Raw genomic sequence first — 12,474 nt, 5'->3', positions numbered from 1 at the left:
CGAAAAATAATATTTTCAGTTCTGTAAACATATATTGAGGTTTTTATCGTTCACATCAAACTTTATGATATACTATGAGGAATTTGGAAGATTTCCATTTTAAGAACAAATTACAATTCGTATTTACATATTTTTGGCATAAGTAAGACATATATGATATTAAGTGGTCACGTAAATGTACATGTTATTACGTCGTATGATTGAGCGTGAAGGTTACAATGAATGGGCTTTACTTACATGGTTTAGGTGAAATATATGAAATATGTGATATTGCTGAACACGCGAAATTTACTTTTATGAAAAGCAATGCCTCCAAGACCAGATTACCCGTATATCGTATCATAAAACAGACTTCCTTTACGGTAAGACTTTCAATATAGTTTAAATAGTTATATCTTGCATTTTAACTTTTATAAGCGCCTATATATAATTCCGGTTTCGTCCCCCCTCATGCAAATATATTATTCTTTCATATATAGGAGTGGGACGAAACCGGGATTATATATAAGACGTTTATCTATATATAATCCCGGTTTTGTTCCACCTCTATGTTAATCAGTATGGATTTCCGTAGGAATGGAACAAAACCGGGCTATTACATTATATATGAGACACTTATCTATGTAATCCAGGTTTTGTTCCACCTCTATGTTAATCAGTATGGTTCTCCGTAGGGATGGGACAAAACAGGGCTTATACATTGTTTATAAGACACTTATCTATGTAATCCCGGTTTCGTCCCACCTCTATGTTAAATGTTAAATCGGTAAGGTTTTTCGTAGGGGTCAGGGACGAAACCGTGATTACACGTATATATATAGATAAGTGTCTTATATATAATTCTAGTTTAGTCCCACCTCTATGTCAAATGTGATAAATTTCCATGGAGGTGGGACGAAACCGGGCTTATATACATAAGACACTTATATATATATATATATATATAAATTGCCTAACAATGTAATTTTAACACACTATTTAGTATGTAAATATAAGAATGTTTAAAATATTTACAAAATGATGAAAATAAACGCAATATTTCGCTAGACTAACTAGCTTTATCAAGCGTGCATCTATCCAGGTGAAATCGGATGTAGATGATAAGAAACTTTTGCAGCTCAATGTATATGTTGCACTTGAATTTAGCTGCCTTGAAAATAATAAATAATTTGAATGAAGTTCAAGATTTTTACAAAATTGGTAGTTGAAGTTAGCAACGTCCATTGGCCAATATTACAGGATAAAAAGGACGATGCTGTGTACTAAATTATTCTTTATCTTTCCTGTATCTTTTCTCATCTTTTTCGTTAAGACCATCAGGTTCTAAAGTGTGGAGTTGGTGGATCCAAAAATTTTCTCTTCTCCTTCTCGCCGTGGTGTCCCACTCGGTGTTGACTTCTATGATTTGGAAGGTAACATTATCAAAAGAATGTTTCGTTGAACGAAGATGTCTTGTGAGAGGACAGTTCTTGTTGGTTTTGTACCATGAACGATGGTTATTGAGCCGAATATTAAATTTGTCCATTGTTTCTCCCACATACTGAATGCCACATGTGTCACATGTTAATATATAAATTGAGTTCTCCGTTTTACAGTTGGAATTTGAGTAGATGGTATAATTTTGTTTAGTAACGGAGCTGATGACAGAACTGCTTGAATTGGCAGCTTTACAACACAAGCAGTTCCTTCGACCACATTGTTTGTAGCAACCGGGAGATGGAGTAGGCTGCTTTGCTAATACAGATGTCACTAATTTGTCACGGATGTTTTTAGGTCTTCTGAAGGCCATGACTGGTGGTGAGGAAAATAATTTTTTAAGATTTGAATCATTTTCTATAATTTTCCAATGCTTCTGAACAATGGAAGACACATTTTTAAAATCAGGATGGTAAGTGAGTACAAGGGGTGTTCTGTTAGCTGCTTTATTCTTATCTTTGTACTCTAGAAGTTCTTGGCGACTAGTTTTGTTTGCTCTTTCGAAAGCGCTATCAATGATGTTGTTATTGTATACTCGAACAACTAGATGTTTACGTAGTTGTCCAAGTCTAGCATTTTGCGTATTTTCAGTAGAGCATATTCTCTTGATTCGCAATGCCTGGCTGAATGGGATGCCACGGAAGCAGTGTTTAGGATGGCAACTTTTAGGAGAAAGGAATTGATGTTTGTCCGTTTGTTTGGTGTGAAGGTCCGTTATAATGGTTCCGTTCTTGATGTAACTCGTAGTGTCGAGGAAGTTTATTTTCTCCATAGATGATTCATATGTAAATTTTATTGAATGGTGGAAAGAGTTACAGTGTCCTAGAAATTCATTAAGATGTTCTTGTGAATCTGTCCATTTGAAATCAATATCGTCAATGAATCGGAACCATGATAAGGGCTGGTATGGAGCACTAGCCAAGAGGCGTTTTTCAAGTTGGCCCATAAATATGTTGGCATATGACGGGGCCATTTTTGTGCCCATACTAGTACCGTCTATCTGGAGATAATGTTTTTCATTGAAAGAGAAGTTGTTGTTCTCTAGCACTAGTTTCAGAAGTGTAACAAGGCACTCAGTTGGAGGATTTTTTTCACTACGAGTGTTCCATACCTCTTCACACGCTGCTATTCCTTCGTCTTGTGGAATGTTGGTATATAAAGAAGACACGTCCATGGATGCAAGAATAGTATTGCTTGGTAGAGGATTGAGGCTTTCCATTTTCTTCAGATAATCAGTTGTATCTTGGATGTAAGAGGGTAGTTCTTTCACATGAGGTCTTAGATGATGGTCTAAAAATTCTGATATCTTTTCAGTTGGATGACTATTTGCTGAAACAATTGGTCGACCTGGATTGCCCGTTTTATGTATTTTAGGCAACATATAGAATCTTCCGGCCTTTGCTTCGTTCTCAAGAGATCGGAGATAATCAAAGGTGTCATTGTCTATATGCTTTTTGTCGAACATCTCTTTAAGGATGGTGTTGATCCTTCGAATATTATTTAGTGTTGGATCTGTGGTTAATTGTTTATAAAAAATGGAGTTTGAAAGTTGGCGATTTCCCTCTGCTATGTAATCTGTTTTATTCATGACAACCACAGCGCCCCCTTTGTCGGCAGGTTTAATTACGATATCCTCTTGATCTTTTAACGCTTTCAAAGCAATGCTTTCTGACTTGGATAAATTATAATTTCTTGTATTTGTTATACAGGACTTTATATCAGACCTCACGTAGTTAATGAATGACTCCAAGTTATTATTTTTACTCTTAGGTGGTTTCCATGAACTTTTTTTCTTAAATTTTGGGATGGGCGTGACTTCTTCATTGGTGTCAGTATCTGAATCTGTTAATCCAGCTTCTTCAAGGTTTTTCTTGCCCCTATTGTAGAAAAAATCTTTCAAGCGTAAACGTCTAGCGAATTGGTCTAAGTCCTCGTCTAGCTGAAAGTTATTTACATTTGATGGGATAGGACAGAAGTTTAAACCTTTACTTAAAAGAGATTCTTCAGCACTTGTAAGTTCTTTAGATGACAAATTTACAACAATGCTTTCAGTTTTTTGTTTCCGTCTTTTGAATTTTCTTTTTCTAGGGACCTTATGGTTTGTTGTATTGATATCATTCATATCCTGATTTAAATAGACAGTGTGAATTTTATCTCTTTGAAATTTATTCCTTTGTTTTTCTTTAGGTTTGGATAGTTCAATTTTTTCAATATCTGCGAGGCGACGTTTAATTATTGGTAAATCGTCACGTGAAATGTTACTATTGTTGATGATATCTGATATTTCATTTACAATTTGTTTGTAATTTGTGGTTGTAAAAGAAAGTAACAGTGGAAGTAGCTGGATTGAACAGTTTAACAGAATTTCATTCCAACGGCTCATGAATCTTTTGGATTTATGTCCCGGTGCCTGGGGACTCACTTTGATGTTTAAACCTTTTGGTACAGTTTTACTTTGAATATATTTTTTTACGTTTGATAAATGATGTTCAGTTTGTAGTTTCTTTTTAGTTAAAGATCTTAATTTCTTGAAATGCAGTGCGCTATCCATGTTGTAAAGATAGCGATAGATTTAAATGGATTACACAAACATTTGTGAAATGCGTGCTACTGAAGATAATAATATAAGTGCCTATAAATAGCAGCACATGACATACAAATCTATGGGAGTGTGGATTAATCAGTACAGAGATTAATTCAATTACACAAATAAAATTATAGATTGCCTAACAATGTAATTTTAACACACTATTTACTGTTACTGTTACTGTTACTTTCTTTTACAACCACAAATTACAAACAAATTGTAAATGAAATATCAGATATCATCAACAATAGTAACATTTCACGTGACGATTTACCAATAATTAAACGTCGCCTCGCAGATATTGAAAAAATTGAACTATCCAAACATAAAGAAAAACAAAGGAATAAATTTCAAAGAGATAAAATTCACACTGTCTATTTAAATCAGGATATGAATGATATCAATACAACAAACCATAAGGTCCCTAGAAAAAGAAAATTCAAAAGACGGAAACAAAAAACTGAAAGCATTGTTGTAAATTTGTCATCTAAAGAACTTACAAGTGCTGAAGAATCTCTTTTAAGTAAAGGTTTAAACTTCTGTCCTATCCCATCAAATGTAAATAACTTTCAGCTAGACGAGGACTTAGACCAATTCGCTAGACGTTTACGCTTGAAAGATTTTTTCTACAATAGGGGCAAGAAAAACCTTGAAGAAGCTGGATTAACAGATTCAGATACTGACACCAATGAAGAAGTCACGCCCATCCCAAAATTTAAGAAAAAAAGTTCATGGAAACCACCTAAGAGTAAAAATAATAACTTGGAGTTATTCATTAACTACGTGATGTCTGATATAAAGTCCTGTATAACAAATACAAGAAATTATAATTTATCCAAGTCAGAAAGCATTGCTTTGAAAGCGTTAAAAGATCAAGAGGATATCGTAATTAAACCTGCCGACAAAGGGGGCGCTGTGGTTGTCATGAATAAAACAGATTACATAGCAGAGGGAAATCGCCAACTTTCAAACTCCATTTTTTATAAACAATTAACCACAGATCCAACACTAAATAATATTCGAAGGATCAACACCATCCTTAAAGAGATGTTCGACAAAAAGCATATAGACAATGACACCTTTGATTATCTCCGATCTCTTGAGAACGAAGCAAAGGCCGGAAGATTCTATATGTTGCCTAAAATACATAAAACGGGCAATCCAGGTCGACCAATTGTTTCAGCAAATAGTCATCCAACTGAAAAGATATCAGAATTTTTAGACCATCATCTAAGACCTCATGTGAAAGAACTACCCTCTTACATCCAAGATACGACTGATTATCTGAAGAAAATGGAAAGCCTCAATCCTCTACCAAGCAATACTATTCTTGCATCCATGGACGTGTCTTCTTTATATACCAACATTCCACAAGACAAGAGGTATGGAACACTCGTAGTGAAAAAAATCCTCCAACTGAGTGCCTTGTTACACTTCTGAAACTAGTGCTAGAGAACAACAACTTCTCTTTCATTATCTCCAGATAGACGGTACTAGTATGGGCACAAAAATGGCCCCGTCATATGCCAACATATTTATGGGCCAACTTGAAAAACGCCTCTTGGCTAGTGCTCCATACCAGCCCTTATCATGGTTCCGATTCATTGACGATATTGATTTCAAATGGACAGATTCACAAGAACATCTTAATGAATTTCTAGGACACTGTAACTCTTTCCACCATTCAATAAAATTTACATATGAATCATCTATGGAGAAAATAAACTTCCTCGACACTACGAGTTACATCAAGAACGGAACCATTATAACGGACCTTCACACCAAACAAACGGACAAACATCAATTCCTTTCTCCTAAAAGTTGCCATCCTAAACACTGCTCCCGTGGCATCCCATTCAGCCAGGCATTGCGAATCAAGAGAATATGCTCTACTGAAAATACGCAAAATGCTAGACTTGGACAACTACGTAAACATCTAGTTGTTCGAGGATACAATAACAACATCATTGATAGCGCTTTCGAAAGAGCAAACAAAACTAGTCGCCAAGAACTTCTAGAGTACAAAGATAAGAATAAAGCAGCTAACAGAACACCCCTTGTACTCACTTACCATCCTGATTTTAAAAATGTGTCTTCCATTGTTCAGAAGCATTGGAAAATTATAGAAAATGATTCAAATCTTAAAAAAGTATTTTCCTCACCACCAGTCATGGCCTTCAGAAGACCTAAAAACATCCATGACAAATTAGTGACATCTGTATTAGCAAAGCAGCCTACTCCATCTCCCGGTTGCTACAAACAATGTGGTCGAAGGAACTGCTTGTGTTGTAAAGCTGCCAATACAAGCAGTTCTTTCATCAGCTCCGTTACTAAACAAAATTATACCATCTACTCAAATTCCAACTGTAAAACGGAGAACTCAATTTATATATTAACATGTGACACATGTGGCATTCAGTATGTGGGAGAAACAATGGACAAATTTAATATTCGGCTCAATAACCATCGTTCATGGTACAAAACCAACAAGAACTGTCCTCTCACAAGACATCTTCCTTCAACGAAACATTCTTTTGATAATGTTACCTTCCAAATCATAGAAGTCAACACCGAGTGGGACACCACGGCGAGAAGGAGAAGAGAAAATTTTTGGATCCACCAACTCCACACTTTAGAACCTGATGGTCTTAACGAAAAAGATGAGAAAAGATACAGGAAAGATAAAGAATAATTTAGTACACAGCATCGTCCTTTTTATCCTGTAATATTGGCCAATGGACGTTTCTAACTTCAACTACCAATTTTGTAAAAATCTTGAACTTCATTCAAATTATTTATTATTTTCAAGCCAGCTAAATTCAAGTGCAAAATATACATTGAGCTGCAAAAGTTTCTTATCATCTACATCCGATTTCACCTGGATAGATGCACGCTTGATAAAGCTAGTTAGTCTAGCGAAATATTGCGTTTATTTTCATCATTTTGTAAATATTTTAAACATTCTTATATTTACATACTAAATAGTGTGTTAAAATTACATTGTTAGGCAATCTATAATTTTATTTGTGTAATTGAATTAATCTCTGTACTGATTAATCCACACTCCCATAGATTTGTATGTCATGTGCTGCTATTTATAGGCACTTATATATATATATATATATATATATATATAATACCGGTTTTGTCCCCCCCCCCCCCCCCCCCCCCCCAAATCCTTCATAAATCCTGGTACGGATGGTGGCGCACAACTGGTACATTATAGGTCATACATTAATACCGTCCCACTTGGGACTAAACCAGGATTGTGCCGAAGAGGCTAGCATTTTCATTTAACTGCACGTACCGCTATAGAGATGTTGTTATCTACAAAAGTTTCAAAGTTGGTGGCTATGCAATCGACCGTGAAATAAAGGTTACCACAGATACAGTTATGGCTGCCTTATATCTTGACTTACAACTAGAAATTGACAATGAGGGTCTATTGAGAACAAACATTTTCGACATAATTACACCGTGTTCACATCAACATGATGTAATTCTAAATTTTTATTTATATAGATATAAGAAGATGTGGTATGAGTGCCAATGATACAACTCTCCATCCAATTTTTTTAAATCACAATTTGAAAAGTAAACCATTACAGGTCAAAGTCCGGTCTTCAACACGGCACTTTGGCTCACTCCGAACAGCAAGCTATAAAGGACCCCAAAAATGACTAGTGTAAAACCATTCAAACAGGAAAACAAACGGCCTAATCTATATCAAAACGAGAAACGAGAAACACTTATGAACCACATCAACAAACGACAACCACTGAACATCAGGTTCCTGACATAGGACATGTGCATATATATATATGAACATCCGTTGTTCGACCTGCTAGTCGATTGGGTTTTGGTAAAATATACTTTTTTCCCTTTTTTTGTCTTTTGGAAAATGTTGTTTGTGCTGTATTTAGACCCCTCTAACAAGAAATTTGTTTTGCATGCACACGTATAAAAATTGCGGTTTTTATCCAACGCAATCATAGGTTTGAACGTTATTTTCAATTTAGACTTGTTTATATATATTTTTTCAATTTAGACTTATATATATATATATATGAATAGATATAAGAAGATGTGGTATGAGTGCCAATGAGACAACTCTCCATCCAAGTCAAAATTTATAAATGTAAACCATTATAGGTCACAGTACGGTCTTCAACACGGAGCCTTGGCTCACACCGAACAGTAAGCTATAAAGGGCCCCAAAAAAATACTAGTGTAAAACCATTCAAACGAGAAAACCAACGGTCTAATCTATATAAAAAACGAGAAACGAGAAACACTTATGAACCACATCAACAAACGACAACTACTGAACATCAGATTTCACCCCCTTAAAACCTCCATTGACGACAAGTGAAATAACTATAATGGTATTTCCGGAAATTACAAAAATATGTTTATCCATACGAGATAAGATTTCATTTATATATACTTAAGAAATTGGTCAGGTACCTCTCAAGTGGTAGTTTTCATATGTAATGCTTGTCTTTCATTGCAGGTAAAATATGAAGGCTTCTTTCTAGTTATTAAATCATGTGACATCACCCACTAGTTGATATTTAAATGTTTGACCTAATCACTGAACTAATGTAAATGTTTGTTTTAAATGAAATCTTATCTCATATGGATAAACATATTTTTGTAATTTTCGAATACCATTATAGTTATTTCACTTGTCGTCAATGGAGGTTTTAAGGGGGTGGTATATATATACTTAAGAAATTGGTCAGGTACCTCTCAAGTGGTAGTTTTCATATGTAATGCTTGTCTTTCATTGCAGGTAATTGGTGTTAATTGTTGTCGCACGCGTGATATTTTAACCTCAATAAACAGCTTTTTTCGTGTCGTTACTCTTCTTCTTCTTCTTCTTCTTCTTCTTCTTCTTCTTCTTCTTCTTCCATATACTGCCCACATTCAACATGATGAATATTCTGGCAAGTTGCGCATGATTAAAAACAGGTTAAAAACAGGATAAAAACAAATTGTTCTGTTGATTTAGTTTGTGGTTTTGGTGACTTGAGACTTGAATATCTCAAGAGACTTTGCTGTGGCGGTATCTGGTGGCAGTTTGTTCCAATCCTTTGCGGTGTTTATGAAGAAGGACCATTTCCTACAGTCTTTGGTGGCTGGCTGTAATAGGTAAGTATGTTGTCCTGTCCGGTTTGAGCTTCTTGTTGGTTTTTGTAGATATTTATTCTTGTCTATGGCTACAAGGTCGTTTGTTATTTTGTAACACATGATGAGTGGTGCTTCTTTTCGTCTTGTTTGTAAGCTTTTCCATCCTAATTCATTTATCATGTTGCTGACACTTGATCTATTTCTATGTCTGCTGGTTACATATCGTGCAGCTCTTCTTTGTACCTTTTCAATTTTATCTATGTGGTTTTGCTGGTACGGGTCCCATACTGTCGTGGCGTATTCCATTTGCGGTCTTACTAATATTTTATAGGCATGCTCTTTGATGGATTTTGAGCTAATGTGGAGGTTTCGATGTAGGAAACCAAGGCTTCGGCTGGCTTTTCCTGTGATGTTGTTTATATGTTCTCCCCAATCTAGATCATTTGCGATGGTGCAGCCTAGGTATTTTGTTGATGTTTCATGCACCAGAGTATGGCCGTGGAGTTTATAGTCCCACTTGGTTGGCTTTTTCTTTTTTGTAACAGTGAGGACACTACATTTTTCAGGATGGAACTCCATTTTCCAGAGTTCTTCCCATTTTGCCAGTTTGTCCAGGTCTTCTTGGTATTTATGGCAGTCGCTGTCTGATGAAATTGTCAAATAGACCACAGTATCGTCCGCAAACAGTCTCACTGTGGAGTGTAAGCCTTCTGGTAGGTCGTTGATGTAGAACAGAAAAAGACTGGGTCCTAATACTGATCCTTGCGGTACTCCGGATTCTACTTTTACTTTGTCAGATGTTTCGCCTTCAACAACTACTACCTGGGTTCTATTGGTGAGAAATTCCTTTATCCATTTGTTTGTTTTACTTCGGATGCCATAATGGTGTAATTTATGGAGGAGTAAGCTGTGGGACACCTTATCAAAAGCTTTTGAAAAGTCAAGTATTAGCAGATCTGATTGTTTTCCGTTTTCCAGGTTTTTTGTGATGTCATCGATACATTCAAGGAGTTGTGTTTCGCATGATCTTTTACTTCTGAAGCCGTGTTGTAATGGGTATAGTATGTTATTTACCTCTGCATGTTTCATGATGTTACTGGTGACTATGTGTTCTATTATTTTGCAGCAAATACATGTTAGGGATATTGGCCTATAGTTAGCTGCTATGTATTTCTGGCCTTTCTTATATGCCGGAGTGACATTTGCAGTTCGCCAGTCATCGGGTATCTTTCCTTCCTCCATTGAAAAATTGTATATGATGGTTAAGATTGGAGCAATTTCACCGGCTAGTTCTTTCAGAATCATTGGCTTGATGTTGTCTGGTCCAGCAGCCTTGTGTGGTTTTAGATTTTTCAGCTGTTTTTCCACTCCATTAATTGTGATGATTATTTGTTCGTTGTCTGGATAATTCTCTGGTAGATCTGACATGAGTTTTTTCTTTTCAAAATCTCGTTTACTGATTGGACATGCAGCAGAGAAGACTGATTGAAATTGATCATTTAGAATATTTGCTTTATTTATTGGGTCAGTTTCTAATTTCCCATTTCTTCTAAGTGGTGCTACTCCATTTTTATCACTTTTCTTGTGTTTGATATAGGTCCAGAATCTTTTTGTTGGTGAACGGATGTCCTCGTTATCTTCTGGAGTTATTATGTCTTCTATATACTTCCAATAGGCTTGTCTTGATTTTCTTTGGATGGTTTGTTTCAGTTGTTTAAATCTTTTAACATCAGTAGCATGGTTTGATTTCTTTTTCTTTTTATAAGCTCGGTCTCTTCGTCTCATAAGTTTTTTGATTTCCTGGGTTATCCATGGGTTTTTGTCCTTAGTCTTGCATACTTTGGAAGGTATATGCTGGTTAGTACTGCTTTCTAGGTCTTCTTTGAACATGTTCCAGAGTATATTGATGTTTGTCTTCTTGTTCAGGCTTTCTTTTTGAATTTTGATATAAAGCAAATTCATATCCTCTTTTATGCTGTCCCATTTAGCTCTTCTATACAGTTGGATTTTTCTTGGCTTTTGTTTGTTTGTCATTGGATTGGTGTTCATTTCTGCATACACAATATCATGGTCTGAAATTCCTGGAATGACATCAAGTCTCATCATTTTACTAGGACAGTTGGTTATAAGAAGGTCCAAAGTGTTTTTATTTCTAGTTGGCTCTTGTACTAATTGGGTTAATCCATTGTCATCAAGAATATCTGTAAGCTGGTAATGTTGTTCTGCATGTTGAGTTCCTTGGCGGACTGTTTTGTTTGTCCAGTTCCATCCTGGTAGGTTGAAGTCACCCCCAATCATTAAGCATGCATTGTTTTGTGAGGCTCTAGTTACAGCTGTTTCAAATTCTGAGAGGCTCTCTTTGTTAGATGTTTTTGGATTATAATATGAGCATATGTAGAGGTCTTTTGTGCCTTTTTGTTGTATTCGTGCCCATATTATTTCACAGTTAGTGTCTAGTTCTGGTATTTCAGTGCTTAGAAACTTGTTGTGTATGGCGATAAGGACTCCACCCCCAGTTTTATTTTCCTTTCTGTCCTTGCGATAGATGTTATATTCTGGAGGGAATATTTGGCTGTTGGTGATTGATGAATCCAACCAAGTTTCTGTCATTATCATTACGTCTGGCTTTGTACTATCTATAAGATTTTGGACTTGGTGTTGTTTGTTTCTGATGGACTGACAATTCACATTTAGGATCCTTAATGGTATAAATGGTTTATTCCTAGTTTCTTGTTTTTCTCTCTTTGGAGTTGATGTGTGTTTTGGTTTTACACATTCTTGTTGGGATGCTGTACTCATATCAAATGTACCATCTAGTAATAAGTTAAAGCTATTGTTTGTTGAGATAGCTGTTGAACCATAGCATAAGGAATTGTAGTTTGGATTATCACAAATGATACAATCCCATCGCACAGAGATGTTTTTATCATCCACAAGGTAGCTATAGGTTTACTGTGAATATCTTGGCAGTTGATATGAAACCATTGGTCACAGGTATCGCATCTTATGGCTCTGTCGTCCCATGTCACAGGCTGGTCACAAGTTCCACATGGGTATATAGTGCTGTCGTTATGTGTTGGTCCTGGGTTTGGATTTACATCATTTGCATTTGCTAATAGTATGAGCAGTAAATATGATGATACTGATTTACATTTATAAGGATAAGCTCTTGGTGATTTTAGTCTATTTACTGTTGTTAACAAGCTATATACTGTTGTGTCCTGTTTTATTTGAACCTCTGTATCTTCAATGTTTGCCATAGCTGCATTTTTCATGTT

The 12,474-nt window shown here is 35.7% G+C and overlaps 1 protein-coding gene across 1 annotated transcript in view; it reads left to right on the top strand.

Moving 5' to 3' along the window:
* The first annotated feature begins 211 nt into the window (after positions 1 to 211).
* LOC127732577 (uncharacterized) overlaps positions 212 to 12,474 on the top strand; it is a 61,801-nt gene continuing 49,538 nt past the window's right edge. Inside the window, exon 1 of the mRNA XM_052241646.1 lies at positions 212 to 362. The gene's annotated coding sequence lies outside the window, so the exon portion shown is untranslated. The remainder of the gene's footprint in view (positions 363 to 12,474) is intronic.

Source organism: Mytilus californianus, unplaced genomic scaffold (genome assembly GCF_021869535.1).
Source record: "Mytilus californianus isolate M0D057914Y unplaced genomic scaffold, xbMytCali1.0.p SCAF_25, whole genome shotgun sequence".
Lineage (NCBI taxonomy): Eukaryota > Metazoa > Mollusca > Bivalvia > Mytilida > Mytilidae > Mytilus > Mytilus californianus.
Note: the sequence above shows the minus strand (reverse complement) of the source record. Positions and strands in the feature narration are given on the sequence as shown.